The sequence below is a fragment of the Giraffa tippelskirchi genome, chromosome 12 (genome assembly GCF_054371585.1).
Source record: "Giraffa tippelskirchi isolate mGirTip1 chromosome 12, T2T-mGirTip1v1.2.pri, whole genome shotgun sequence".
In the NCBI taxonomy this organism is placed as follows: Eukaryota; Metazoa; Chordata; class Mammalia; order Artiodactyla; family Giraffidae; genus Giraffa; species Giraffa tippelskirchi.
Window position 1 is genome coordinate 109,688,796 of NC_137286.1, and position 26,334 is coordinate 109,715,129.

At 36.6% G+C, this 26,334-nt stretch overlaps 1 protein-coding gene and 1 long non-coding RNA gene across 2 annotated transcripts in view; one reads left to right on the plus strand and one right to left on the minus strand.

Moving 5' to 3' along the window:
* The window catches only part of LOC145530596 (uncharacterized), a 59,383-nt gene extending 53,916 nt beyond the window's left edge, over window positions 1-5,467 (plus strand). Inside the window, exons 3-5 of the long non-coding RNA XR_014071924.1 lie at window positions 2,604-2,804; window positions 4,212-4,334; window positions 4,799-5,467. This is a non-coding gene — a long non-coding RNA (uncharacterized LOC145530596). The remainder of the gene's footprint in view (window positions 1-2,603; window positions 2,805-4,211; window positions 4,335-4,798) is intronic.
* PCDH9 (protocadherin 9) overlaps window positions 1-26,334 on the minus strand; it is a 1,072,888-nt gene that overhangs the window by 721,625 nt on the left and 324,929 nt on the right. The gene's annotated exons all lie outside the window — the stretch shown is intronic.

Consider the following 26,334-nt stretch of genomic DNA (forward strand, 5'->3'; position numbering starts at 1 on the left):
CCATCAAGGAATCACTGGCCTTCTCAAAACTATAAAGTCTTTACAGGTGTTATGGCAAAATATTTCTATTTCTGACCTTACCACAAATTCTGTTTTTTAAAAATAATCCCAAAGGGAATTTTAGTAGGGAATTTTCGAAGGGTATAATATGTAGTTAATATGAATCTTCTAAGAAAAGCTCCAAAAAATGTACACTTTTCTGAAAAATTAAGCCACCATATGCCTTGCACAAAATGTATGTTAAAAAAATGTGCTATATTTTGGCCATGCATTTTTCATCCTTATTAAAAATAGCTTCCTTAATTTTCAAAGAAAAATTAGTTAAGATGTCACATTTTAGCATAAGGACATGCAATGTTAATGAAGTAATATTGACTAGGTTGATTTTAGGGCATATAATTCAACTGTGAGCTTCCCTGGTGGCTCAGTGGTAAAGAATCTTCCTGCCAATGCAGCAGACAGGGTTTGATCCTAGGTTGGGAAGATTCCCTGGAGAAGGAAATGGAAACTCACTCCAGTATTCTTGCCTGGGAAATCCCATGGAAGGAGACTAGCAGGCTACAGCCCATGAGATCATGAAACAGTCGGACTCGCCTTAGCAACTAAACAACAGCAACAACAAGCTTGCCTTGCTGTGAAGCAGTTCTTTGGCAGTCAGCTGATTGGCATGGCAGCAGGGAAGTGTACAAAGGCCAGAATATTCAAGGTCAAAAACTCATCTGAATTTTCATTTTGTTTACATCAATCTCTGATATCTTATAATAAGAGGTAAAGTAAGAACCTGTTCTAAAGTACTTTCACAAAGCATTACCTTACTTATCTGTGAAAACAGCTATGATAATAACAAATTATCATCTCCATTTTACAGATAAGGAAACCAACAGTCATAGGCAATAGTTGCTAGTATAAACTTCACTGTAAAAAAATAAACTTTAGTTTAAAAGTGAACTGATAAACATGTTCTGCTCCAAAAAGTATTCCCAAGTATGAGTGTTATGAGAAGCATGCAGATTAGTGCAGTACAAAGCAGAATATAATTGTCATAGGAAATATGAAGATAAATCTTTAAATAGTTTAAAGAACAAAATATTGATGTAATCAATTTTTTTTTCAAATTTTTAATTGGAGGAAAACTGTTTTACAATGTTGTGTTGGTTTCTGCTGACAAGAAGGCTGACATAATTAAAGGTACTCTTTAGCAAGGTAAATCTGTCTTCAATAGTTGGAGGACTGAACACGAAACACTGGGTGAAGAGAAAAGTCCAGGAGTTACTAGAATGATCTAAACCTATTCCAGTATTCTTCCCAGGCAAGAATACTGGAGTGGGTTGCCATTTCCTTCTCTAGGGCATCTTCCCGATTCAGGGATAGAACCCATGTCTCCTGTGTCTCCTGCATTGGCTGGTGGATCATTACCACTGAGCCACCTGGAAAGCCTCTAAACTAGAGGGAAGTAAAATATAGTAGGGAATTTATTAAATGGGGAAAATTAGTGCGACAGGTACTACAGAAGTAGAATTGACAATAACAAAAACAATTAACCAATGTGGGACTCTGGAGGCTAAAGGACTCTTCAAACACTTTCACAAGTCAAAGTTGTATCATTCAGAGAACACTGATGACACTGACATAAATGGGATTCTGGAGAAATACTTTTTGGAGGAGAACATGTTTATCAGTTCACTTTTAAACTAAAGTAGAAATGTAATGAACTATTGTTGATGAATGTTTGACCAGTAAATCTAAATAAGTTAAGGACTTCTGAAAAAGAAAATCAGTTGTTACTTGAGTTATCATAATGACATCTTGCCCTGTTACTCCTCAAAATTATCCATGCCTGCTTTTGGAAGGAGGTTGGAACGCAGGATTTGTATTAATATTTAGAATCCCTATTTATATGCCTCTTTGTTTCATTCTTGAATATGTATAGTGATGCAGAAAAAATAAATTATGGTACTAAATAGCTTATACTTAATTGCAAGCTCCATAATACAAAATCATCCTCAGATACTTTGGAAAAGTGAATAATGTAAAGCAGGAAATGGGTAAATACCCAATATTTTTAAACAAATATTAAAATGACTGGCAAATGTTAACATTTGATCAAGAAAGAATGCTGTACTCAGTTAAATACCAGGATATTAATTAACTGACCAAATGAAGGCCAAGGTTTTCAACTTGTTTCCCCAACTTTCCTTCCTTCAAGAATGTGTTTGAAATCCTCCTTTAATTTTCTTCCATTTTTAATGCATTATCATCACACTTAATTACTAAGCCTTTTTGAAAATTATTCAGCATTTTAGGTTTGAAACTACCCAGTAGGGTGTCTATTTTTGCATATAAAATTACCATGTGAGTGCACCCAGTTTAATCTAGTATATATGCTAAATCAGTGCTTAAAAGAAAAAAAAAAAACTTTTTCTTAATCTTTTCAGTTCTTTCAGTTGATAAAACAAGTAGGCATACTAGCTTGACTAAATATGCTTTAAAGAGAGAGTTCTGCAGGTGAAGTGACAGAAGCTTGCTGGGTGTTTTATTATAAAGTCTCTTCTTTGTATCTTAGATGATGCTAACATTTATACAAAATGGTATTTCCCTTTTAGGTGTGCATCATAACACACTGAAGGAAAGATGGCGTTTCCAGACAAGTCTTTCATCCTGTGACAGCTGAATTATTCTCCTCCAAATATGCTAAAACAACAGATTTTCATTTTGTTCAAGGCCTTACATCATCATTAAAAAGGCTTTTAGAATTTGTTCCAGTCATCAAAACTGCAGAACTAGGAGAGAAAATAAACACTGAGGTACCAATATCACACCATCTCTGAGACAGGATTCAAACCTTTGAAAAAGCATGTGCAATTACAGAAAACCTTCTCACTGTAAACAGCAAAGCCAAGGTCTTACAAATAAATGGAGTAGGCAGCTTATGGGATGTGATTAGAGGGGCAAGCCAGATGCTCCTATCTAAAAATATCTCTCCCCATATCTCTCCCGCCTGTTACCTTTAGAATTTATTCCTCTGCATCTTGGAGGCTTTTTTGATCAGTAAGAGACCCCCATTAAAATATAAATACTCTGGGAGATGCAGAGCCTTAATCTTTTATCAACTATCATCTTAGAGGACTAGTGGAATGAAACAAGAAATAGAACAGAGCTTTGGAAAAAAACAAGTAGAGAAACAAGATAAAGGGAAAGGGATACTGGCAGGAGAGAGAAAACCCTGAAATAGGAACTTCTACATTTCACGATTTTGCCTGTCATGAGTTCTGAATAAACTGGGTTTTATGTGAAAGAAAGAAAAACACACAGAACTATTCAAACAACTTTTAACAATTTATATTTAATAGAAAAATCCAGTAGTTAGAAGACATGTCTTTGGATCTTAATAGGTCTAAGTTCTATACCAATTCTATTTACTTTTAAATGAAAATGTTGGTTAATCTTGGTAAGTTAAATTATCATATCAAATGGATTCCTGTAAATATTAAATTAGGTGATATATATGATGACACAATCAACTATTAACTATTTAACAAAATTCAGATTTGGATATCCTGCAGTTTAATCCGCAGAATTCCCTCAGAAATCAGTGGTTCTCTTTCCTGTGTGTCATCATACAGCAGTGGAGTAAAATTTGAAAGAAGATTCAAATCCTGGTTTTGTAACTTGATAACTGTGAGAGTTATGTAGGACTTTATTCAAACTTTGCGCGTCCCCAGTGGTTCACTGCTCAAGAATCCCCCTGCAATGTAGGAGATGCAGAGACACTGGCTCGATCCCTGGGTCAGGAAGGATCTTCCTGGAGCAGGAAATGGCAACCCACTCCAGTAACCTTGCCTGAAAAATCCCATGGATTGAGGAGCCTGGAGAGCTGCAGTCCATGGGGGTCCCAAAGAGTAGGACATGACTGAGTGACTAAACAAGTTCAACCTTTAGAAATGTAAATTTCCTCATCTAATCATTATTGCTATGCTCTGCCAGGTAGGATTCTTTCGAAACTGTGAGATAATTTATGTAGAATATCTAAGATTGTGGGACATAGTAGTTTCACAATAAAGGATATTTGTCTGAAATATTTTTATCTGATATATTATTACTTAAATGAAAATTTCAGTTTCTATTCTGGGAAAATATTGTTTTCTCTTGCTAATTTAAGTCATATATATTTGATTAAAGATGATTGTCTTTTTAATGTTTAATTTTCATAGGTGGCAGAATTTTAAAATACAAAACAGGGGACCATAGGTATGTATACACAGAAAATACTTTCCTAGAAAATATCTACTCGGCAATGCCAGGACCTTGACAAGGAAAATAAACATTCAAGACAGGTGATCATGTGGACTTTTTAAAATGATTAAAACTATGTGAAGAGCTTAAAATTGTCTACTTAACAACAAACAGCTCTGCTTCTCCAAGCTATCTATCCATCCATCTGTCACATGGCACTGGACAGGTTTTCCCATTGTGTATTTATTTTTTCTCATTCCTAAGGACAGCTGGTTGAATGTGAATTTTTATCAGATATACTTAACCCTTGGCTCATAAGAAAGAAAAAATATTGAATTTTATCATTTAATTTATTTTTCTCTACATTTGCTGGGTGAAATGTCTTCCACTCTGCCCCATTTCTTGGTTATCAGTAAAACTACAGAACACAGTGCAATGAGTTCTTAAATTTCTCTGCAAAGCCTCGAGTCCAATAGGTTATTAATCAATGTTTGACTGTAATGAAGAATTGGGGTTTAAGTATTCATTTATTCCTCTCTCCCTTTGCCTCTTTTCTGCTTTTCAGTGCACTAGAAATACGTGCCATTTGCTCATGGCTATGGCAAATGGTATCACAAATGCGGTAAAGATATATTGAGATACATCGAAGTGCAGGTCTCCCAAAGCAGCCTGCATTGAAAGGTGCCTGGAAAGATGCGGAGACTCAACTACAGGAGAGTTTTCTTCTACATCAGGGAGAGTGACTGCTGACATAACTGGACTTATAACTTCAAATGAGAAGAAGCAGCATTCACAAGTGAAAATGTTATCAAAGATCCTGTTTCCACAGAAGCAGCCTGGGTGCTCATGTTAAATGCTGGGGGAGAACAGCAAAGACAAGGGCAAAGATGAGTGTGTCTGAGCCAAATGACTTCCCTGTGCTGTGCCTTTCTAATTGTCAGTATCCTTAATGACTCAATGTGGAAACACCAAACTAGAGCTCCCAACAGAAACAGAATTGATGGTGCTATCTAGATTTTCCTCATTGAATTTTCAATAGCATTTACTTAGAGAGGAGTTTGGGATTGCACTTTTCTGATAACAACGTTAATTTCCTCATTCCCTTTTTATTTGTAGATACAGTTTCTATCTCCTAAGTGCCTGCAGGGATCTATCGGTTTAAAAGAAAATTTCAAAGAAGGTGAATTTGTATGTTAATCCTCTCCCTATAAAATAAATAAGGGGTGTGTTGTAATTATTTCTTTCATCTGTTGCTAAAGATGACTTTAACCTAAGTAGAGGTGAACATCTGTGCTAAGGTAAGCGAGCTGGCTCTGAATTTTGCAGCATCCTCTAAACTCACATTCCTACAGATGAACGTCTCACATGGTTGTGCACAGGCCAGTTTTCTTCATGAAACAGCAGGGTGCTGACATCACACTCTAAGGTACAAATGCTTCTCCAGCAAAAGTACAATACATTGCGGAAGGCCCCTTGGGTGGTAATTGGTACAAATCCTGCTTCCCCATATTTATTGAGTGATATTTAACTTCCTGTATCTACAGCAACACTGTCCTAATTATTCAAGCTGACATTTCTCACTGCAATGTTATTTGACAGCCTTACAGACATGTTTAAAAAAGTTAGTGTAAGTAAATGGTCTATTCCAAGTGGGGGAAAGTTCCTAGTATATCACAGGTGCTCTAGAAATGTGCTGCTTGTTCTTATTTGTAGTTGCTGTTGTTCTTATAGTCAATTTTCTGATTCATCTCATCCAATATAAAAGTATTCTTATTAGAGTCTAATAGTTTACCTACATGGTAAATAATAATTAAAACCAAGAAATGTAAAGTATGCAACATAAGCTCATAGCTATAAAGGATACTATGTTAGTATCCATACTATACTATACTATACTATACTAACTATAACCTTCTTTATATCTTGCCTACTCATCCATCCCCCCAGTGTGAAATCAGGAAGCACCGAAACAGGTCACCAGATTTATAATTTTTGAGGAAAAAAAAAATGTTAAAACTGGAATGCATAGCACTAGATCTTACAAAAGTTTGCTAGTTAATGATAATAATTGAAAGGTGAGAATACATATATTTTTAAATTATACCTTAAAATGTTAACATTGAAGCCATGATATTGCAGTTACTCACTGTGTGCTCTCTCAAATCAAGGACCTAGTAGGATTTATTCATCTCTTTGTCCCCAGTGCCTACAATGACTAGAACATGGCACAAGCTCAAAAAACACTTGCTGTATCAGTGACTGAATATTCCATCATATTTCTTAACCACAAGGTTGCTGCAATATTTATTTTATATCTTGTATACACATACTTATGAACTTGCTCTCAAAATTTCTTAGCAAATATTCCAGAATACATATTATTGTTGCAAAAATATTACACACATTAGAGCATCAGAGTCTCTGTCCTTTCCTTTCTGCTTGTTTTTTTCTCATCACAAGTCAATCCTCTACCCTGAACCCATTAACTATTTGGGGGGTTATTATTATTACATACTTGTAATTCCTCATTTTACCATTTCTACTCCCTCATCAACAAACCCAATGGGCAATATATGTTTGAAATAGTTTTCTTCACAGTAATCATACCTAGTGTATCTAGTATATGTATTTTATCCTTAGGTTTAGAATTCTACTGGGAGAGTTTACATTAAATAGAGAATAAGGGAACTGCATCACAGACAATCAAGAAAAATGCACCCTATTTCCTGCAGAGATACTTGAGCCATAATAGTCACCTTCACCTTTCCCCTTTGCTTCCAACAGAAACATAGTGCTTCTTTAGTTCTCAGCAAACCAACTGATATTTCAGGTCCATGTGACAACCCTTTATGATAACACAATTGTCAGGTCACATTTTCAAGTGAAGAAATCTCTGCATTGACAGTCTAGAAGAGTATGGTTTGAAAGTAGAATTTGCCAAGCATCTGAAGAAGTTACAACAATGAAATAACACAATTTTTTGCTTTTCTTAATGTCTTGACTACTTCTAGGCAATGTCTTATGACACTATGACACTTATGACCCTCTATGTATATGCAAGTGTACTGTTTATGCATGTATAATCATATATGTACACGATTGTACATATATACATATGTGTGTATATTGTACATGTATATTATACATAAATACACATGCATATTGTACACACACACATACATATATATATATATATCAGTTCAGTTCAGTTCAGTTCAGTCGCTCAGTCGTGTCCGACTCTCTGCGACCCCAGGAATTGCAGCACGCCAGGCCTCTCTGTCCATCACCAACTCCCAGAGTCTACCCAAACCCATGTTCATCAAGTCGGTGATGCCATCCAACCATCTCATCCTCTGTCGTCCCCTTCTCCTCCCACCTCCAATCCTACCCAGCATTAGGGTCTTTTCCAGTGAGTCAACCCTTCGCATGAGGTGGCCAAAGTATTGGAGCTTCAGCTTCAATATCAGACCTTCAATGAACACCCAGGATTGATCTCTTTTAGGATGGATTGATTGGATCTCCTTGCAGTCCAAGGGACTCTCAAGAGTCTTCTCCAACACCACAGTTCAAAAGCATCAATTCTGCGGCGCTCAGCTTTCTTCACTGTCCAACTCTCACATCCATACATGACCACTGGAAAAACCATAGCCTTGACTATATGGACTTTTGTTGGCAAAGTAATGTCTCTGCTTTTAAACATGCTATCTAGGTTGGCCATAACCTTCCTTCCAAGGAGTAAGCATCTTTTAATTTCATGGCTGCAGTCACCATCAGCAGTGATTCTGGAGCCCAAAAAAAGTAAAGTCTGACACTGTTTCCACTGTTTCCTCATCTATTTCCCATGGAGTGATGGGACCAGATGCCATGATCTTAGTTTTCTGAACGTTGAGCTTTAAGCCAACTTTTTCACTCTCCTCCTTCACCTTCATCAAGAGGCTCTTTAGTTCTTCTTCACTTTCTGCCATAAGGGTGGTGTCATCCGCATATCTGAGGTTATTGATATTTCTCCCGGCAATCTTGATTCCAGCTTGTGTTTCTTCCAGCCCAGCGTTTCTCATGATGTACTCTGCATATAAGTTAAATAAGCAGGGTGACAATATACAGCCTTGACGTACTCCTTTTCCTATTTGGAACCAGTCTGTTGTTCCATGTCCAGTTCTAACTGTTGCTTCCTGACCTGCATACATACATATATATATATATATATATATGTATATGTATATGTGTGTGTGTATATATATATATATATATAATATCTTATATATAATCTTGGACTACAAAGAGATCCAACCAGTCAATCCTAAAGGAAATCAGTCCTGAATATTCATTGAAGGGAGTGATGTTGAAGCTGAAACTCCAATACTTTGGCCACCTGATGAGAAGAGCTGACTCATTTGAAAAGACACTGATGCTGGGAAAGATTGAAGGCGGGAGGAGAAGGGGACGACAGAGCATCAGATGGTTGGAGGGTATCACTGACTCAATGGGCATGAGTTTGTATAAACTCCAGGAGTTGGTGATGGACAGGGAGGCCGGGCGTGCTGCAGTCCATGGGGTCGCAAAGAGTTGGACATGACTGAGCGACTGAACTGAACTGATAATCTTACAACTACAACAACCCTGCAAGATGGAAACTATTTTCTCCACTTTATTCATAAAATTAGCGTTTAGAAAGATTACATCCTCTGTGCAAGACCACCTGACTAGTAATTGGAGAAATGGATTCAAACTGAGGTCAACTATTCTACACTCATTGCATTGCCTCCTACAAATTTTTGACCAAAATATTAGATATCTGGAGCATAAAGAAAGAGCAGTTTCTGGGTTGTTACAAGAGCAACGTTAGTCTGAATGACCATTGTGACACATCAAAGGTGGTGGTGTGTATTAGCAAAGGAAACTTGGGTTCCTCTCCAGTGCCTTGTTGTTGAAACTTCTGAGTAGATTACTGCAGATCTCAGCTGATGGCCCCTTCCCATGCTCAGTACAAAAAGTGTAATATCATAACAGTGCCCTATCTCACAGACCAAAGACAGATTAGAAACCTCCCTCCCAAACTCCCTCTCCCTCAGATCAAAAATCTTAAATCACAATTCAGACTGCCTTCTATACTTTCTTGATCATGGCATTGACTGTCAATGATCTAATCACTTTCAAGTTCCTTCCCAAGTTAAAAATTATGTAACAAGTTAGAATTCAGAGGGAATTAAAGATTCACTACTACCATATGCTGAGACAGTAAACTTCATGAGTTATCTCTATCATTAAAAAAATTAGGAACAGTTAATAGAATATTATTTAGATAAACATAAACAGTTGCAATCTGCCATCCAAACATTGGCTCTTTGGAACAGCAAAAATTTCATCTTGCCACACCCCTTTCTTTTAATTGATGTGTAACTGACATATAACAAAGTTTCAGGCATACAGCATAATGACTCAATGTATGTATATATTGTAGTTATCACCACATACAGTTACAATTTTTTTTTCTTCTGATCTACTTTCCTAGTAACTTTCAAATTCACAGTATAGTATTATTAATTACAGTAGCCATGCTGTACATTACATTTTTAGGACTTATTTAATTTTTAAATGGATATTTGCACCTTTGAGTACCAAATGCCCCCCTTTTAAGGTTCATTAAGTATCATGCTTGTTTGAGAATGAGGTAATTTTTTTTGTTGTTGTTCCCTAAGACTGCCCCTCAGAACAAAGGAGTCAGACTGTGCTGGGCCTCTTTAGGATTCTTTAATGTTAAAAATGCTGTTTGAAGAAGACACATCAGTCTTTGAGAGCTTGAATCAATTTCTGTTTTGGATGTCTACAGAGGTCAATCATTAAAAAGAATAGCAAAGTACTTTAACACAGTTTATTGATGAGTCCAGGGATGAATTAAAATTTGCAAGTATTCTATAACTTTGTAATGACACATTTTAAAGACCACTTCAAAAATTCAATGGAGAAATGTGTGTGCTGTGTCAATGAAAAATATATACCTAAGCAATGAATGAGAAACTAATTGTTCTCTTGTTATGCAAATATAGGAGTGCAAGGACTGGATTTTGTTACTCCCCTCACTTGAATCATCCCTCTTACCTACAAAAGTGCCTGATTGTCAGGCTAAAATGCATTTGCTAACTAAAGAAAGGAATGAATGTATGGTTAATCGTGGCCTGAAAGAAAAATTTCTAGTGAAAACTTTAACTTCAAAAAATAAAATATTTCGATTAACTTGAAAATGGTAATGACTTGTTAGATGGCATGCAAATAGTATTAGTGATGACTGAGACGCTGACAGTGATATGGCTTAAATTAAGTTTGAAATATTTTTGATGTAATGTGATATTGAAAAAGTGATAGCTGTTATTTAAATTTGACAAACACAAATTTGACTATTTCTTATATCCCTAATGATTATATATTTAGATGAGTCACTGTTTTTCTGGGAGAACAGGGATTATTTTTATCTGGGGTAGCATTATATTCCAGGTTTTGAGGAATCTGAAGCTATGGCTTTCAAGTTGGTGTCTATTTAGACTGAAACAGTTGTATTTCCAGAGAGGATACACATAAGGCATGAATTTGATTCACCCTAATATGTATTATTGAATATGTGACACCCAAAAGTTAATGTAACAGTGCTTTGTAGTTTGATACAGAATAGAGTGAAGTTTTTATCTCCCTTATTTTGGAAGCTGTGTGCTGACTTAAGTAGCTTAAAATTGCATTTTCACTTTAGCAGTCACATCACACTATTGACTAATATTCAGACTTCCTGCAACTAAAATCCCAACATCTTTCTGACATGTGCTGATAAGCCTCATAATCCTCCAACCATACTCTAGCTGTTAGCTACACTGAACTCTATTTTTACCCTTGCTTTTGTCCAACTTACAAGATAGCCTTCTAACAGGATACTACACCTCCAAATTTCCCATAATCTGCAAATGCGATGCCTGTTATGAACCTATGACACTACTGAAATTTTTGATAGAGAAAGCAAATGAAGATGCATCGGTGAGGTGTCATGAAGTTAAACACAAATCCTCTACTTCAGAGGTATCAATGAGTGAATGTTAAATGCTTCAGTAAAGTTGCTATGAACTGAAATGTGTCCCCCCACCAAAGACAGTTTACACTGAAGCTGAAGCTAGTATGATGGTATTCGGAGATGAGGTCTTTGGGAAATAATTAGATTCCATTGAGTCATGAGGTTGAGGCCTCATAGTGGGATTAGTGTCTTATTGAAAGAAACACCAGAGAGCTTTCTGTCTCTATCCTCCTGCCATGTGAGGACAAAACAAGAAGAGAGCCATCAGCAAGGCAGGGAGAAATTCTTCACCAGAACCACACTGTGCTAGTACCCTGGTCTTGGACTTCCAAGCCTCCAGAATTGTAAGAAAATAAATTTCTTCTGTTTAAGTCACCTGGTCTGTGTTTTGTTTGTTTTTTGTTTTGGTGGCCTAAGCTGACTAATACAAAATAAAATTTAAAGGGATTTCCATGTAAACTTGAGAAAAGCTATCACATTTTGGGTGTTGTATTAATATAAGATTTGCAAGAATAAGATAATGGAAGCACCTAACTGGAAAACTTTGGCTCTAAAACAAGGAGAGATATGTTTGATGTTTAGAAGAGGGAGAATTATACATGACAGTGCATTCATGTTAAGAGATCTCTCCATGTTTGGAGGCAGAAGACATGAAATCAATGAAAACACTAAAACCGAGCATGATGGAGAGAGTATAAATGAAAGAGAGCGATGGGTGAAATGAAAGCTAATGCTGGAAAGAATAATCCTGGAGTAATGCAACTGGAGTGCTTCAAAAGTTAGAATTATGAGTTAGATTGAGTAAAAACAATTCTGGAATTCTGTGACTAATTTTCCAGATTGTAAGCAGTAAGATCAAAGAAAGTCCAGAATTAGCAGCATTGTTACAGTACTTTTTCTATGTCATTCCTGAATTGCAAGGGACTAAAAATAAACAGCATGGAGAAAGGCAAGAATCAGTAACATGAATTTAAGTGACCTTAATTTTTAAAATATGTACTACATAGCACTCAATATCTAAGGTCCCATATTGGCTTTCTCTTATATTACAAAAGTACAAAAAAATCTTTCCATTCATTTGTTCCTCTTACAAGTGCAACTAGGACACGTTATTCATTGATGTATTTTTTTTAAGTATTTTGTTCTTTTTTTTTTTTTTTCATAAAATTGAACTAGATCTTTTCAGAGCATTTCTATATTAGGCACCGAGCTTTGCTGTTTTTTTAAACAAAGTTAAACATAAATAGGAGCTATCCCCTCTTCCACTGAAGTGTCACCCAGCAAAGTACCCACGCTAGGGAGGAGGTGGTTCTCGCTACAGTGATTCATCATGCTGTGTTTTATACTTAGATATTTTTCTCAGAAGTGAAACTATTTAAATTTACCAACTTATTTTTCATCTAGCTTTTCTTTAAAAACTTGCTGTTGTTTCTATCTTTACAATCTTTATCATTTCTTTCATTGAGTTTTAAATGATCACTTACAAATGTTCCAATTCATGGCAAAATGATACATACTTAAGAGCTACGTGGGTTAGTATAATTTTAGAAAACAGATTTGCATCCTGAAGTATACAAAAATTTCAGGAGATATTCAAATGATATCTCTAAAAGAACACAACAAAAAAATGTATTTGAATACAGTATTCTTCACATACATTGGGGTATGTCTAAGAGCCTCCAGAATCAGGCATGAAGCTATATAGCATGTGTTATGAATTAGTATAATTTTCAAATTTTTAAAAATACTAAACAGCACTGTATATTACTCTATAAAGGTGTTTGATAGCTGTAAACTACCAACGAGGTCATTGTCTCAATAAGAAAAAAAAAACAATATTCTCAATTTATTGGGCCAACTGTGAACCATCCATAATAAAAATATCAATTAATAAATAACTTAAGTATGGAGAGATATTCTTTTGGCCAAAGAACTAGAACTAAAAGAATTGACTACCCTTTTCTTTAAATTACCCAGTCTCAATCAATGAAATAGATATTCACAGACTTTCAAAAATGCTTGAGACTATATTTCAAAAGTTTTTCATGATTTCTGAACTCGTTTAACTTACTAAGGAGATTTATGTCATTTCCTTAGTGACTCAGTACTCTGAACAGCATCTAGTTTATCAGAATATTCATTAGGGAGTGATTTTCTCACAAGAAGCTTCCGAGGTGGCATAGTGGTAAAGAAGCTGCCTGCCAATGCAGGAGACATGAGAGACATAAGAGACATGAGCTCGATTTCTGAGTTTAGAAGATTCCCTGGAGGAGGAAATGGCTATGCACTCCAGTATTCTTTCCTTGAAAATTCCATGGACAGAGGTGCCCAGCGGGCTATAGTCCATGGGATTGCAAAGAGTTGGACAGTACTGGGCAACTGAGCATGAGTACCTTGACACTAAGAAGCATAAAGCAACAAACTCCAAAGAATTATCTGGAAGTTTTGTTTGAGAATGATTTATAGCCAATAAAAATGAGTATACTTTTTCAACTGAACTGAAATCAAAACACCTCTACTGACCTCATGTTCTCTTAAAAATATATTTAATCATAATCAGAGCTTTTGGTCATCAGTCAAAATTAGGTGTTAGTGCTCTGTAAAAATGTTACAGAAGCAGTTTAAAAGAAAATAATCAGTAAAATAATTATTTTAATTTTTAAAAGTGACACATATAATTAAATGTTCCAAGCAATGCCATATCATTGTACCCCTTATGAATGAGACTTTCTTGTTGACTACTATCAAAGTTATTCATCAATATTTATTTTATGTACTTTCTTTCCCCCATAATTCTGAAAATCTTATAAAGCATTTGTGATAGGAATTCAGTCTCTCTAAACATTTCAAAAGACTGCAGTGGGTTCATGGAAGGAGATGGTCTCCTGTTAATTAAATACTGCCCAAGAAATAATGAAGATCACTCTCACATTATCATTTACTTCTTTGGATTTGATATAAAGTTAAGTTTATAAATAATTGTCTTTAGAAGCTATTATATTCTAGCCATTGATGTTGCAATGATTACTTTAACAAGATAAAATTGGGCAGTTAAGAAAACAGAAAACAGCAGCATTCATTACAGTTTTAATGTACCGTACAGAATGAAGAAAATATTTTTCAAGGAGAAATAGGATTACTAATCAATTTTTAATGATAATGTTCAATTAACTTATGAAACTTCAAAACAATGTTGATTAATTTTTCAAATTATTAAAAAATACATATTTATCCATATCCGGCTTGGTTTCTACTGTATAGGCTATCAATTGGCAAAATAAGCAAACAATACATGATTTATTTATTGGTCGTGCAAACACTAGCAGTTGTGGAAAATCCATATAAATGGATGGAGATATATATTTAAATACTTATATATATTTAAAACTTCTGAATGCCTTCCATTTATTTTTCCCTCAACTGATTTGCACAGACAATACCATGACCATAATACCTATAGTACAAAAATTCTACCACTTCTATTTTTCTTTAAACAATCATACAATCTAAAATGGGCTTGAAAAGAAACTTTGTGTTAAATTTAAAGCGTATGTTCAAATATTCCACTGGCGTATCATTTTAAAGGGTGTTATAAAAGCAAGCAAAGAGCTCATTGTTTATTTATGTAACATGGGGATTAAATCCCTGAAATAAGGTCCACTAGACTTCGCTCAAAATGATGGCAAGAAATCAGTCACTTTAGCTTCAACATTGCTCTCAGAAAACGCATTGCCTAATGCTAAATTGTTATTGAGTGAACTGACAAGGTAAGTGAAATTCTTCACAGGGTTCTCAAAAGAAAAAATGTAGGTCTGTATTCTTTTCCACACTTAATAAATATTGAATTTAAACTTATGTAATTTAAATGTTTAGCAAGTGTAAGTCTTCACAGTCTAAAATATCAAGTATTTTTGCTTGGATAGAATTGAATCAATTGAATAAAGTAGCATTTGAATTTTTATGTTTATCAATGCATAGATGTATTTGGTTAATAAAAATTGTAAGACATAACTACTTAATAATGTATTACATAAAATTGGTTCTATTGGAGAAAGGGATAATGAAAAGGACCTTTGATGAATAAAGCTGTATTATGAACTCACCTAGAGTTCTAATATTCTAAATTAAGACATGTGTAACACTCTTGTGTGGGTGCCAAGTCAATTCAGTATAATCTGACTCTTTGTGACCCTAAGGACCGTAGCCCACCCAGTTCCTCAGTCCATGGGATTCTACAGGCAAGAATACCATAGTGGTTGCTGTGCCCTTCTCCATGGGACTTTCCCAATTCAGGGATTGAACTCCTGTCTCACATCTCCTGCATTGGCAGGCAGGTTCTAGATTAGCATTAAAGTTGACAGGTACCATAAGTAGTTGTCTTTAAGTATCTGAGAAAAGTTGCAAAACTGGATGTGAGTCAAAACAGTTTCTTAAGTTCTACAAATACAACCAAGGAAAAAAATACCTCATCAATTATATCTCTTCTTTTATATACATCACTGAAAAGTTAAAGCAAAAATCAAACATTGGATTGTTGTACTTAGAGGAAATTCAAATTTCTGGAAGAGTAAAATGCTGTATGAATTCCCACATTACACTTCATCTTTTAAGTATATATTTTTTTAATCTCCATGTCATATTTGCCACTAGGTTTGGTGTTCCTCTCATCAAAAGGATATTCAGATATCGTTGTTGTTCAGTCACTAAACCATGTCTGACTCTTTGCAGCCCCATGGACTGTAGCATGCCTTGTCCTTCACTATCTCCCAGTAGATGTGTTTAAATCCAGTGAGAATCAAAGTAGGGTTAAAAAATTCACTGCTTAGATACTCTTAACAATTCCCATATTAAGTATACTAATTTGATAAAACTTTGTTTTTAAGACTGGTGTCAGGACTTGAAAAAATGTTTTTTCTAATAATGCAGAGTTGATGTGATAAAAGTATTCAAATAATCTTACAAGCACATTTGTTGGTCAAAGATGACAAAGATGGGGTAGCATCTCCATGTGAAATCCCTAAATGTTCATTATCCTTCTTTGGGTGAGCCAAGAAAAACACAAATGAATAAATCAATATGCAAAGGACATTGGATTTATTTTGTCAGTCTAGAAGTAGAGTCTTATATGTTCTTGATCTTTCATAGAGTAATAATTTTGAGTTAGGCAACATTTTTTGGAAACAAGTATAACCTGTTAGATATTCTTTTAGAGAAAGTTTGTGTTCCTGCTATACGTATGTTAAGTAACACATTTAGATTATAGTGATATAAATATTAAAACTACTAGTAATATTATGTATAGTTTCCAGATTTAATAATGAAAACAATAATACATTGTCTCATGGATTGAAAATGTTTGTTTTATACCTGCATGGAGTAAATAAATAGAACAAACTCAACTGCTGCTTACGTTCAGAAAACCAGTGGTAACATGGATATTTATTGGCAACAGGGTAAGTACTAAACAGACATGAAGTGAAATCTTTTTCTCTATCACTTTCTGGGGGATACAGCGCTATCTGCTGCATTTAAAGATTAGTCTTAAATGGAATACTTCTCACTGTGGTTATATAAGGTGCTTCCTCTGAGACAAGGCTAGGAAAGCCAGACAAAAACAGACAAAAATAATCTACTGATATTAGTAAACACGTGTAAGGAAAATGAATTGTGGTGACTGCATACTTTAACAATGGCTTTGCCAAATTTTCTATTTCAACTCTCTTACTTAAAAGTAAGTCAAAGAAAGACAAATATGTGGCACCACTTATATGTGGAATCTAAAAAAAAAGGGTACAAATGAACTTATTCACAAAACAGGTGTAAAATCACAGATGTAGAAAACAAACTATGGTTACGAGGGGATAAAGCAAGGGGAAGGATAGATTGGGAGACTGGGATTGACATATATACACTACTATAGATAAAATAGATAACTAATAAAAACCTGTTATGTAGCAAAGGGAAATTGGAATTGATTTATACACTATTATAGATAAAATAGATAACTACTAAGAACTTGCTGTGTAGGAAAGGGAACTCTACTCTGTAATGGCCTATATGGGAAAAGAGCCTTAAAGAAAAAAGAATGGATTCATATATGTGCATATACATATATATATATATATATATATATATGTATGTATATTCACTCTGCTGTATACCTGAAACTAAAACTACATTGTAAATCAACTATACTTCATAACAATTTTTAAAGAAAGCTGTTAAATTAAAAAAAAATTACATTAAATGCTTAAGACATTGCAGACCTGTAGTGTGATTTTTTTATGGTTCAATCTATTGTAATGGGATGCTTTCTTGGGACAAATATAAAACAAAAGAAAGTTCTTCAGAATTCTAATGTATCTTAAATTAAGGAATTTTTCCTTTTAATCTGAGTCCTTTCCTGGGAAAATCACTGCCCAGTTTCAGAATGATAGATGTCATTTCCAAACTATTCCTTCAATTATCTGGAATAAGTTTCTTATGTATATATTCTTTTGAAGTAAAAATATATGCTAAAGGTTAATTAGCATTGTAATTTTTTTGCAGTGTGAGATCTGGGCCATATGTAAAATCAAGGGCATTATAGAACTATATACCTTGTATCTATCTAATGATTGTCAACTAAACATCTAAAAATATTAAGCATTTTTTTTTTTTTTTGGTTTGCTAGAGGCAATGCATCAAGTAAAGGAAGAAAGTAGGTTTCCGCACAATTTGAAAAAAAGAAATTAATATTTATTTTTAGAAACAAAAGGCAAAAAAGATTTAAAATATTTCATACACTGTAGATGCCCTTACATGAAGAAGGTAAATAAATATAAAGTCATTTATGATGCTGTGCAAGGCATCAAAGTAAAGACTCCAGCTTAACCATTACTGGGCATTCTTAATTCTACTTTAATCAATATGCTGAAACTGGGAACTGCTATTATGTAAAAGCTTCCTTAACCACTCCAGCCGGTTTAGCCTCTTATTGAACTATTTTAGTAGCTTATTCTTTTAAAGAGCATATTCAAAATAATCTCCTGATGTCAAAATATACAGTGACCATCTCTACATCTGTTCTCATCTCCTTCCCTCAGGCATTTCCCTTCCCCCCAGGTTTTTCCCTTGATTTATCCAATTTTCATCTTTCCTCACTAGCATTTCTGTGACACTTTTTCTCACCACTCCATATGCTTAGGAAGCCTTCCAGATTACACTCATCAAACTATTGCAGCCTCCTCCATATAGCCTCAAAAAGCAAGCTGCTCAGCCAAACATTCCAGTCATGACAAATCTCTATTTTTTATATCTATGTTAAATTGTCTATTTCTTTTTCTCCCTCGGGGCCATCACACCTTATATCAGAAATTTATTATTAATCGATTGCAAAAGGTTTCATAGTTTATTTATTATAAAGCTTATGAATGAACGATTATTTTTAATCACAGCAACTCATTATGCCCTAATAAGATGGTGAAGGTGATAACACTATTACCATATTAATAGAATGATCTCTGGTTATTTTTAATGTCAGCTATAGTTGTTCCACTAAGGAGAAGATAAAATATGTGAAAACATATGCGTAAATCCTTATATGAAATGTATTTTAGATTTAGATACACTTCTTTAAAACATACAAATCAATGTCAAATTATAAATTAAGGAGAAGAAGCCAGAAATTTAAGGTCAAAAAGTACTTTACATATTTGAGAATTGAACTTAGGTCGTCTAAATCCTTTTGAAAATGTTCTCATTATGAATTTATGCCATGAACTAGGAAACAGCTCAATTGTATGCCATATTTTAAAAGCATTTATCATATACTCATGTGTTCCTTCTTATTTCTTCACATGAAGATGAGGGGCATTCAGCAAAGAAGGTCTGTTTCTTCCCCCTCTCTGTAGTTCAACATACACAAGCCCTGGGGCAAGTCTTTTATATGTCTAACTTCAGTTTTCTCATTAAGCAAACAGGGATGGTAATGCCTTCCCTGCTTACCCCACTTGTTTAAGATGTTTCAAGTATCAAATGAGATAACATAAAAACATTTTTATAAAAATTAAAAATTTAAATCAATAATAAGATATCACAGCTCACCTGTTCAGTTCAGTTCAGTTCAGTTCAGTCGCTCAGTCGTGTCCGACTCTTTGCGACCCCATGAATTGCAGCACGCCAGGCCTCTCTGTCCATCACCAACTCCCGGAGTCTACCCAAACCCACGTCCATCAAGTCGGTGATGCCATCCAACCATCTCATTCTCTTTCGTCCCCTTCTCCTCCCGCCCCCCAATCCTATCCAGCATTAGGATCTTTTCCAATGAGTCAACCCTTCGCATGAGGTGGCCAAAGTATTGGTGTTTCAGCTTCAATATCAGACCTTCCAATGAACACCCAGGATTGATCTCTTTTAGGATGGATTGATTGGATCTCCTTGCAGTCCAAGGGACTCTCAAGAGTCTTCTCCAACACCACAGTTCAAAAGCATCAATTCTGCGGCGCTCAGCTTTCTTCACCGTCCAACTCTCACATCCATACATGACCACTGGAAAAACCATAGCCTTGACTGGACGGACTTTTGTTGGCAAAGTAATGTCTCTACTTTTAAATATGCTATCTAGGTTGGCCATAACCTTCCTTCCAAGGAGTAAGCGTCTTTTAATTTCATGGCTGCAATCACCATCAGCAGTGATTCTGGAGCCCAAAAAAATAAAGTCTGACACTGTTTCCACTGTTTCCCCATCTATTTCCCATGAAGTGATGGGACCAGATGCCATGATCTTAGTTTTCTGAACGTTGAGCTTTAAGCCAACTTTTTCACTCTCCTCTTTCACCTTCATCAAGAGGCTCTTTTGTTCTTCACTTTCTGCCATAAGGGTGGTGTCATCCGCGTATCTGAGGTTATTGATATTTCTCCCGGCAATCTTGATTCCAGTTTGTGTTTCTTCCAGCCCAGCGTTTCTCATGATGTACTCTGCATATAAGTTAAATAAGCAGGGTGACAATATACAGCCTTGACGTACTCCTTTTCCTATTTGGAACCAGTCTGTTGTTCCATGTCCAGTTCTAACTGTTGCTTCCTGACCTGCATACAGGTTTATCAAGAGACAGGTCAGATGGTCTGGTATTCCCATCTCTTTCAGAATTTTCCACAGTTTATTGTGATCCACACAGTCAAAGGCTTTGGCATAGTCAATAAAGTCAGAAGCGAGGCGGCTGCGACGGCTCGGCGCAGAAGCGAGGCGGCTGCGACGGCTCGGCCGGGCCGGGGGCCGGGAGCCGGGGGCGGCGGCCGACAGGGGCTAGGCCGGGCCGGAGGCCGGGGGCGGCGGCCGACAGGGGCTAGGCCGGGCCGGAGGCCGGGGGCGGCGGCCGAGAAGGGCTAGGCCGGGCCGGCGGCCGGGGGCGACGGCCGACAGGGGCTAGGCCTGGCCGGGGGCCGGGGGCGGCGGCCTACAGGGCCTAGGCCGGGCCGGGGGCCGGGGGCCGGGGGCCGGGGGCCGGGGGCGGCTGCCGAGAGGGGCTAGGCCGGGCCGGGGCCCGGGGGCCGGGGGCGGCGGCCGAGAGGGGCTAGGCCGGGCCGGGGGCCGGGGGCGGCGGCCGACAGAGACTAGGCCGGGCCGGGGCCCGGAGGCCGGGGGCGGCGGCTGACAGGGGCTAGGCGGGGCCTGGGGCCGGGGGCGGTGCCCGACTGGGGCTAGGCGGGGCCGGGGGCCGGGGGCCGGTGGCCGGAGGCGGCGGCGGCCGACAGGGGCTCACCTGTTAGAATGGCCCAAATCTAACATAGAAGACTGGCAAGGTTGTGGAACAAGAGAGACTTTTATTCATTGCTGGTGGGACTGCAAAATGGTACAGCCACTTTGGAAGACAGTTTGGCTGTTTCTTAAAAGGCTAAATATACGCTCACCATGAGATTCAGCTATTGGCATTTGCCCAAAGAAGCTGGAAACGCATGTCCTCACAAAAACCTCCGCAAGATGCTTATGATAGCTTTACTAGCAATTGCCAAAACTTGGAAGCAGCTAAGATGTCCTTCAGTAGGTGAATGGGTAAATAAATTGCTATATCCAGACATCAGAATATTCAGTTCAGTCGCTCAGTCGTGTCCACTCTTTGCGACCCCATGAATCGCAGCACGCCAGGCCTCCCTGTCCATCACCAACTCCCGGAGTCCACCCAAACCCATGTCCATCGAGTCGGTGATGCCATCCAACCATCTCATTCTCTGTCATCCCCTTCTCCTCCTGCCTCCAATCCTTCCCAGCATTAGGGTCTTTTCCAGTTAGTCAACTCTTCACATGAGGTGGCCAAAGTATTGGAGAGCTTCAACATCAGTCCTTCCAATGAACACCCAGGACTGATCTCCTTTAGGATGGACTGGTTGTATCTCCTTGCAGTCCAAGGGACTCTCAAGAGTCTTCTCCAACACCACAGTTCAAAAGCATCAATTCTTCAGCGCTCAGCTTTCTTCACCGTCCAACTCTCACATCCATACTAAAACCAAGTGAACTGTCATGCTATGAAGAAACATGGAGGAAACTTAAATGCATATCACCAAGTGAAAGAAGCCCACCTGAAGAACTACATGCTGAAAGATTCCAACTATATGATATTTGAGTAAAGGAAAACTATGGACACAGTAAGAAGATCAGTGGTTGCCAGAGGCTGGAGGTTGGGCAGTTGGATGGGATGAATAGGCAGAGCACAGAGGATTTTTAGAGCGGTAGAAATACTTCATGTGATACTATCTATAATGATGGGCACATGTCATTATACATTTGTCCAAGCCCACAGAATGTACAACACCGGGAATGAACCATAATGTAAACTATGGCCTTTGGGTGATTAAGATGTATCAATGCATATTCATCAGTTGCAGTAAATGTACCCCTTTGGTGGGGAATATTGATAATAGCTGGAGAAGGCAATGGCACCCCACTCCAGTACTCTTGCCTGGAAAATCTCATGGACGGAGGAGCCTGGTAGGCTGCAGTCCATGGGGTCGCTAAGAGTCGGACACGACCGAGCGACTTCACTTTCACTTTTCCCTTTCATGCACTGGAGAAGGAAACGGCAACCCACTCCAGTATTCTTGCCTGGAGAATCCCAGGGACGGCGGAGCCTGGTGGGCTGCGGTCTATGGGGTCGCACAGAGTCGGACACGACTGAAGCGACTTAGCAGCAGCAGCAGCATTGATAATAGTTGAGGCTATGTATGTGTGAGGTAGGGGTATATGGGTAATCTCTGTATCTTCACCTCAGTGTGAACTTAAAATTGCTCAATTTAAAAAAATAAAAAATAAAATTATTCACCGCATAAGAAACAAGTGGGGAAAGATCTCAATGACCCAAATGACCACAATGGTGTGATCACTAACCTAGAGTCAGACACCCTGGAGTGCGAACTAATGTGGGACTTAGGCAGAATCACTATGGACAAAGCTAATGTAGGTGATAGAATTCCAGCTGAGGTATTTCAAGTCCTAAAAGATGATGATGTTAAAGTGCTGCACTCAATATGCCAGTAAATTTTTTCATCAGTTTTGTTTTTAATTTATTTTTTTATTGAAGGATACTTGCTTTACAGAATTTTGCTGTTTTCTGTCAAACCTCAGCATGAATTTGGAAAACTCAGCAGTGGCCACAGGACTGGAGAAGGCCAATTTTCATTCCAATCTCAAAGAAAGGCAATGCCAAAGAATGTTCAAACTATCACATGTACAATTGTACTCATCTCACACACTGGTAAAGTAATGGTCAAAATTCTCCAAACTAGGCTTCAACAGTATGTAAACTGAGAACTTTCAGATGTTCAAGCTGGATTTAGAAAAGGCAGAGGAACCAGAGATCAAATTGCCAACATCAGAAGCTAAGATAAAGGCAGTTACGTCTTAAAGCAGTAGAGAAATTAAAATATTTCTTAAACTCAAGTTTGTTCTAAATGTCTATGATTCTATGATATTTAGATAACAACATAAGCTGCCTTCATAGTGAGGTGAACACCATTCACAAGGATTTTAGTACACTATGTCTTTTGCTGCAGGGTTGTGAGGACATGGCTGTGTTCATAAATTCAGTGATGTAGTCAATGGAATGTTTACAAATGAATTATGGTGAAGAGGTGAAAGAATGGTAAACAGAGTGTGAATATGAAAGGAAAACTGGAATTGTTTTCTGTTCAGAGTTGTTAGTAACTTAGAATCAGAAAATGTCAGCAAATAAAATGCAAAGGCATAAAGCCAAATAAATAAACTAAAAAGTGGCCCATAGCCTGACCCCCAATATATGAATAAGTAAATATATCAAATGCAAACCTCACTGCCTAACTTACAGACCTAACTTATGTGAAAGGAAAGGAACAAGGCAGGAAGGTTATCTGAAGAGCTTTTGATCTGACATTAACAAAGTGAGGTTTAAAGTTTCAAGTATACTATAAATTCTCAAAGATGAGACAAATTCTGAGATACGTTATTTGAATAGATGTTATACTCAGACAGTAGCATGAATTTAAGCTCTCATAATACTAAAGAAAACAAAGAGAATTTATTTCTATATATGTATGCTTATTAATTGATAGTTGCAACTGCTTTTAGTGATATGAAGTTAATCCAGGTGTTTAAAGCTGCATTGTCCAATATTGTTGCTGCTAGCAATAGGTGTCTATTTAAATTTAAACTAATATACCTTAAACAAAATTAAAAAATTATTTTCTCACTCACCCTAGTCACACTTACAGTGCTCAGAACCATATATGTCTATTGTATAGGTTAGCTAGGATAGAAAGCATTTTCTTTTTTGAATAGCACTGCTTTAGTATAATATAGTTTTCCTAAATATTGAGGCACAAATTCATATTTCACAATTTATAGGGCCATCCAAACTCAGAGATAAGTTCAATACATAGTATAATAATAGCAAATGCAATATAAAAACAAAGAATACACATACAAATAAAATGTAACAATTTCTTTATAATAAATTCTATCAAAATTAAATCTAAATGTTTTGATATCAAGGATTTAATTTGATAATTTTATCTTTTACCTGTTAGACTTTATTACAGACATACATATTTACAGGCTAGTGGGAGGTCATGGGGTGGGTTGGGTGCCCCTTACATCCTGGGATGCTGGCATATATTGCTGTTTTAAGACTCGTGCCATTTACTAGTCTCTGTTCATTATCTTTGTAACCCTGATATCCAGCAGGCATTCAGTACATGGTTGTGAAGTGAGGGAGATTCTCATCCAGTTCTAACAGGAAATCAGTCAGCATCTGCTTTAACACTTATCCTGGCAAGAGATTTGCCACCTCATAAGAGAAAGCATTCCATTTTTAACAACTCAGTTAGAAAGATGTGTCTTCATTACAAGAAAATCCAAATTTACCTGCTTATATAACTCCCATTAATCCTACATTTTATCAGATAAAGTTTGAAAGAAGTTTATTTCTTTTTCCATGTATTTCCTTTGAAATACTCGCAGCTGACTGCCACACTTAACCTACCAACTCTGCTCATAAGGTACCATTTCCAGATATTTCTTTGTTCTTTTCTAACGTTGCCTCTCTCACAGAGCAATGTCCATAAGAATGTATTAACCACCATTTGTTCTGATCAGTGCTGAGGACTGTGGAATTTCTTCCACAGCTCTGTGCAGTGTACTTGTATTCAGGATGCCCAAGGTTCCATTAGCTTTTCTTGGCACTCTCATTACAAGATGACTCATAGTCCACTTACAATCAGCTAGGAGTTCCTAAGTCTTTTAGAGAGATGTCAAATCATGACTCCTTTATCCTTGGTTCTTCTAGACTGTTTCTTGTGTTCAAGAGGAAGACCTTATTTCATGTTGTTAACTTGAGCATGCTGTTTCCATTAGTCAAGATTTTCTAAACTTTGTGTCAATCATCTAATACATTAGCTATCAATTCAGATTTATGTTGAGTGCAAATATAAGCATAACCTGTATGTGTATGTCAAAATCATTGACAAAAATCATACCGGGGTAAATGCCCATATCATAACACCAGAGACCTCTTTCTAATATGATATTCACATCTACCATTTTTGATCACTTATGATAGTTTAACAATCACACATATATAACTCATAATAAGCTCTCTAATATACTATCTGTTTTATAGAGAAAAATAGAAAATGTGAATGATTTCCTCAAGAGGAAACTGCCAGAGCTGAAATTCCAACTGGGATCTTTTCATTCTAAGTCTGCCTTTTATCACAAAGCATTCATTCCCCTCAAGTACAGCTGGATTCCCTTAGACCATAATACCTAGAACATGGTTACCTCTTCTTTTCCCTAAATATATCTAATAAAGACTGTTGAAGCCATGCTGACATCACCAGTTTATTTCTATAGCATTCCAGTAAGCTGCCAACCTACTTCTTCAAAATTAAAAATGAAATCTTTTTGGCATACTTTCTTTTGTATGTATTTCTAAGTGATTGCATTTCTTTTCCTAATATTTTGTAACATACTCAATTTTCCATTCCATACTTTTTTATGGAGTGTCAAATCCACCATTTAATCCTTTTTGAGTTTTAGACCTCCCCTACAATCCAAATCTAATGATATATGAAGTCACTTTTCATTTCCAACATTGTACTGCTAGCTTATAAAGTAGTAATAAATTGAAGTCACTAGAATCTGGTGCCTATAACTATGTTCATAGAGTAATCCTGTCAGGTAAAATAATACTTTATCTTCAGCTTCAGTAGTATGATTGAGAAATCTAAATATGACTTCCTGGACCAGAATTTTTTACATAGTACCAGATTGTGAACATCAGTTAAATACCCTCTGTTTCAAATTATTTTGTTTTTAAATAACAAACATTGATTAACTTACTTTCTAGCAATTGTTGCCAGAAAATCTTAGAAATATTTTTGCTTTGACCTAAAGCGACTAACATGGTATTTTTAATCAAAATTCTACTTTCACAGATATATACAGAATCAATTCTAAAAAAAAACAAAAACAAAAACAAAAAATGAATAAGTCTATTCTAAATATCAACTATTAGATTGTGCTTCTTATATAATTCTGA